This window comes from Lissotriton vulgaris, chromosome 2_1 (genome assembly GCF_964263255.1).
Source record: "Lissotriton vulgaris chromosome 2_1, aLisVul1.2, whole genome shotgun sequence".
Classification (NCBI taxonomy): Eukaryota; Metazoa; Chordata; class Amphibia; order Caudata; family Salamandridae; genus Lissotriton; species Lissotriton vulgaris.
This window is the reverse complement of record NC_141687.1, coordinates 1474248670-1474254669: the sequence shown is the minus strand read 5'-3', so window position 1 is coordinate 1474254669 and position 6000 is coordinate 1474248670.

Here is a 6000-nt window from a genome sequence, read left to right as displayed (position 1 = left end):
AATCCCAGGAATTCACCTGCCTTATCAAATACAGAGACACGGACTCTTCGTCTGCCGTAGAAGATGGCGTTTATTAGCTGCAACTAGTACAGTGGTCTTAGAAGTCATCAATGCAACAAGGTTCAAAAGAGACTGCCACTTAACTCCGTGGCGCATAGGTTTATATACAGTACAACACAATGCAAAAAGGCAATTTCACAAGAGCATGAGCCTATAAGCAAACGTTAGAAACAATGTTTTAAGAATGAGGCAACTCAAATTCCCGGTCTTGTTTGTTGCTCGACCTCTTAAATAAATTACGAATGAATCCACATTATTCAGTTTATGAGCAAAGAAAACACAGATGTGTGCTGCAGGAGGACAGTCGTGAAACAGGAGAATGCAAGAGACGTGTAGCGAAGGACAGCAGATAAGATAAGTAAAGGAAAAAATGGTGTGAACCAATATGTAGTCCGGACGGGGATTAATCAGCTCAGACAGGAATTAGTGTACTCGGCCAGACCCTGACACTCGCTAGTAAACATTAGCAGAGAAGCCACCTGACACGCAAAGGCAGAAACAACAAAAATATTGCGTTCACCGAGCTGCCTGAGTGAGGGCAGCACAAAATGGCGGCGGTCACAAAATGGAGGCTGAGTACGAACAAATTCGTAATTTTCAGAACCTCAGACTCTCCTTTTGCCATTACTCAGGCAAAGACAAACCAACTCACGCTAATCTGAGTCAGAGTCAACACTAATGTTCATAAGGTCTCCAAGTTGTTGCTGCACCATCATTCGAATATTCTCTGTCTTCTGAGTAGCAGATTGTGGAACACATAAAGTAGCCAACAGGCCACAGCCTGCAGGACCACATTGCACACATACACAACAAGAGAATATGACGGCTAAGATTGCTCCCAGGAATGTTAAGATCTTCCATCCCCAAGTTGACAATATTCCCCAAATCCATCCCATAAAAGACCAATCTCCCTCGTCTTGGTAAATCGACTCGGAGATCATGTGCAATTTGGAAATGGCTTGGCATACTGCCGGAGCGTCGTCTGGAATATAAATGCAGCAACTAGATCCGATCAATCTACAGACACCACCTCGGTCTGCTAGAACGACATCTAGAGCAATTCGGTTCTGTAACGTCATAAGACGGTCAGCCTGAAGCTCTGCTGTAATGTTACCTATCGCACCTGCAGTAACATTAATAGTGGTCTCAACCATTGAAACCAATTGCCTAATATGCCTACTGTTAACCATCGGACCCCAAAAGGGAAGGAATCCTTTAAGGAAGTCTCCTCCCTCTTGTTCTGCTGTGTCTTTGGCATCGATTACACCTCTGCTATGTCTAGTTTTGTGATGGTCTGATGGAGCCGTATATGTAGGGGGAAGGAGAAAAGCTATGTAGCAAGTTCCAGAAAAGTTGGAAGAAAGCCAAGTATAGGCTCGGTCATTGCAGACAAAGTATGTTCCTTGTGACGGAACCAACGGAGGAAAATCAAGGGATGTAAAGAAGTATGTATATGCACATTTCTGCTGTATGTCAGTTTTCTTACTATTCATTTGGAGACAAAAATTAACTTGATGGGGCACAGTCCTTGCTGGAGAAGACTGAGCCTTCTTAGTCTTGTCCCCAAGAATAGAGACATAGTGGGTAACATTCCATCCATCGTAAGCTTTCTTCTCATCTAATGGAATCTTACTCTTCTCTACGATCTTAGCCCTTATTACTATGCCTTTTATTAGGGAACTATGACTAAAATCTAATCCAATCCCAGAAGTTCTTACAGGGCTTCTAAGTCTGTTGTGGTATACGGCTGAGAAGATTGTCAGATAAGCCCAAGCTGAACCTTCATAAGAAAAAGGAAGAACCAGATATGGCATTCCCTTTTGCGCATTATGTGGCAGAAGACCGCACACCCAACAGTCAGTCATGTTAACAGCCAACTGATGCTGGTGCAACAGCTGAATGAACGTATTGTTCATATACTCGGCTCTCCTAATCTGCTCATGAGGGGGTAGAGTATGCATTTTATGTGAAAGGACAGAAAGACGAGAAGGCAAAGAAGATGTAGAATTAGCAACATTTCTAGTTTGCAAAATATGAACGATCCATCCTGTGCAAGCTGATAAAATACATAAAACCATCAAAACACACAAAGTTACACCAAAACGACTACGCAATAATTTACAATACTTAATTCGCATTTCCTTCTTCCTGTTTTCCCTATCTATGGTTGTTGCGCCATCCATCTTTGTCTAAAAAAAAATGTCGCTCACGGCACTCTTCCTCAATCACTCAGCTATTTATTTCTGTAAAACCTGAGGCACTAGCCACTTACTAAAAGGTCAAAAACCAGGTTACAGTCTGAGACTCCTACCGAGACCCTGCGATGGAGACAGATGGCACGTCTAAAGCTAACTAAAAAGAAAAAAATTATATCAGCAAGGAAGGAAAAATACGAAGAGATCAAAATGGAATGTCTTAAAATAGGAGAATGTTCATAAAAAAGAGTACAATTCTCTTTATTGCTTCTGGATCTTAGATCATAACATTTTTTACTCGGCACAGTCTGGTCCTGGAATAACGCTTCTGGATTGGTAGTATCTATCCGACGATGCAAAGGCACAGCAGCTTGAAGAATGTCATCATCCGCCTTTTCTGACTGAGTCCCATAAATTTGAGCGTCACTGAAGGGAACAAAACGAGGAATTGCTTCAGTGTCCGATTCTCTCATACCACTACGAATCCATTGGTCAAAGGGCAACGGCAGTGGCACTTTCTTACAGTGCACGCCATGCACCCAGTTACACTTGCCGACCACTTTGACAGCTGTGTGGGTGATGAGCAGGACTTGCGTAGGTGTGGACCAGCGAGGCTCCAGATTCTTCGTCCGTTGGAAATTCTTAATGCAGACCCAGTCTCCCGGTCGAATCGTATGACCTGGGTCTGTAGAGGCCTCTGGCAAAACACTTTGCACCTGTTGACGAATAACACTCAATTTAGTAGTCAAATCGTGCAGATAGTCAATCAACAAAGGATACGGTATGTCAGAATATTTTTTTAGGACGAGGGACACCCCAAACATTTGCCGGGCGTCCGAATACCACCTCATAGGGGCTAAGTCCCATACGAGAGTGTACAGTAGTTCTGGTCGACAAAAGAGCTAGGGGCAAAGCATCAGGCCAAGCAAGACCAGTGCTAGCTTGAATCTTAGCCAACTTCAGTTTGAGTGTGCCATTGTAACACTCAACCAAGCCTGCTGATTGTGGATGGTTTGCCGCATGGAATTTTTGCCGGATGCCAAGACCAGAACAGACTTTCTGCATAATCTGGCCAACAAATTCACTTCCATTGTCACTCCAGACAATGTGCGGCAAACCAAACCTAGGGAATAATTCCTTTATTAGGACTTTAGCAGTCGACAAAGCAGTGTTATCTTTCAAGGGGTAGGCCTCTATCCACCGGGAAAAGGCACATACCACCACCACAACATACTTGAGGTTGTTGCAGCGATCCATGTGAATGTAATCAATCTGCAACACCTCAAAAGGATATGACGGAGGGGCAAAATGACCTGCTGGAGTTGGGGTACCCTTTCCTGGATTATGCATTAAACAAACAATGCAATGTTTAACCACATTTTCTGCACATTTCGGAATCCCTTCATTCTGCCATACTGGAGCCAAAAGCTTACATATGCCCTTAGCACTAATATGAGCTGGACCTTGAGCCATAGTCACAACCGGTAACACATAAGCGTCCGGTAATAACCATCGCTGATGTTCCGACAATTCTGTCCAGCAACCCATCTGGTCTAACATTCCCGTACTTTCTTTCCACGTACTCAATTCCTTTTCAGTAGCCTCTCCATGAATCGTTTTCACACTCTCAATCGTTTCTTCACACATTCCAACTTCCCTAACCCAATTTGCAGGGCCTGCCACATACATTCGACTTGTAATGTTTCTAGCTGTTGCTTTTGCTACCTCATCTGCAAATGCATTTCCACGGCCCACATCATCTGTAACATTCTTGTGTGCGCTACACTTTATGATCGCTTTTTGTGTAGGTAAGGTAAGAGACTCGAGAAGATCTGTCACTAACTGGCCTTGTTGAATCTTTGTTCCATTGGAAGTGAAAAATCCTCTCTCCCTCCACAACTTGCCAAAACTATGAGCAACGCCAAAGGCATACTGGCTATCCGTGTACACATTCACTCTCTTTCCCTTTGACAACACACACGCTCTACTCAAGGCTATTAACTCAGCTGCTTGGGCTGAATTATGTTCAATACGTGCTGTCTCAACAATAGTGCATAAGGTAGTGACAGCATAGGCAGAAGTGGTTTCTCCATTCGGGAGCTTAAAACAGGAACCGTCCACCCAAAGGATCCCGTCCGGGTCCTTGAGCGGAGTGTCCTTTAAATCAATTCTACCGTTCGTTTCTTCCTCCTTTCGGAGAAAACAATCATGTTTCTCCTGATCATCTTTCTCATCTGGAAGTGGCAACAACGTAGCTGGATTTAACATGTTACATCTTTTAATGTGTACATGACTCGCTAGAAGTGTCAGCTCGTAACCAGACAAACAAGCGCTCGTGAGATGCTGCGTTTTCGTTCTGTACAGCAAGGTATCCACTGCATGTGGAACCATAACAACAAGTGTGTTATCCAATACTAGTCCAGCAGACTGTCTAATAGAGATTGCGGCAGCTGCTGTAACTCTGAGACAGCTAGGCAAGGCTTTAGCTACTGGGTCTAGTGTAGCAGAGAAATAGGCACACGGCCTTTGTTTATCTCCGAATTGCTGTGTCAGGACTGACAATGCGCCACCCTCTCTCTCGTGAACATATAATGTGAAGGACTTGTTGTAATCTGGGGTCCCTCACACCGGAGCAGAACACGAAGCAGTACGTAAATCAACAAAACTTTGCTGACATTCATCCGTCCAAGGGAGCGGATGGGGCGTATCTTTAAATGTTAGTGCCTGCAATGATTTCGCTAAAAGGGAAAAATTTGGAATCCATTGTCTACAATAGGAAGTGATACCCAAAAAGGCACGCACTTCTCTCTGTGTGGTAGGTACAGACATCTGTGAAATAGCATGAATACGCTCTGGGGTCAATCGCCTTCCCTCCTTCGACAAGAGATGACCTAAACAGGTCACTTCTTGGTGGGCATATTGCAGCTTAGAGGGTGACAACTTATGATTTAAAGCAGACAAATGATGCAACAAAGCAACAGTCGCACTCTTACACACATCTTCCGTATCAGCAGCCACCAGTAAGTCATCCACATACTGAATAAGTGTAGCGCCTGAAGGTAAAGAAAATGAATCAAGCTGGGATTTAAGAGCTTTACTGTAAATAAAAGGGCTTTCACAATAGCCCTGAGGAGCTCTCTTAAAGCGGAAACTTCGACCACCTAAAGAGAAACCAAAGAGGCCCCTACTCTCCTCAGCTATAGGAATGCTAAAGAAAGCATTCTTAAGGTCGATCACTGAAAACCAAGCCGCTGAAGCAGGAATCATCGTTAACAAGGCTGTAATGTCCGGAACAACAGGGAACTGTGGTACCACTATTTTATTCACCTCTCTCAGGTCAATAACAAATCAATAAACAGGAGGCTGTGAGGGATCCGTTCTTTTAAGAATCGGAAGAACAGGACTGTTACAAACATTGCCTCTCGTTTCTTCAACCACGCCTTTCCGAATAAAGTCATCAACAATAGACAAAAGTGCTCTTTCTCCATCACTTGAGATACGATATTGGGGAATACGTGGCATCCTAACATTCTCTCTAACTGTAACAACATACGGCGGGATCGCAAGATGACCCACGTCATTCGGACCCGTAGCCCAAAGACTTTCCGGGAGAGAAAGCAACTCAGGTGGAAACTGATCTCGAGACAAACACATGGAGTCATCAATTTCTTTCCCAATGTAAGATGCACACCAGAAGGAGAACAATACAATGTTGCATGCAGTCTTTTCAACAAATCCAAACCCA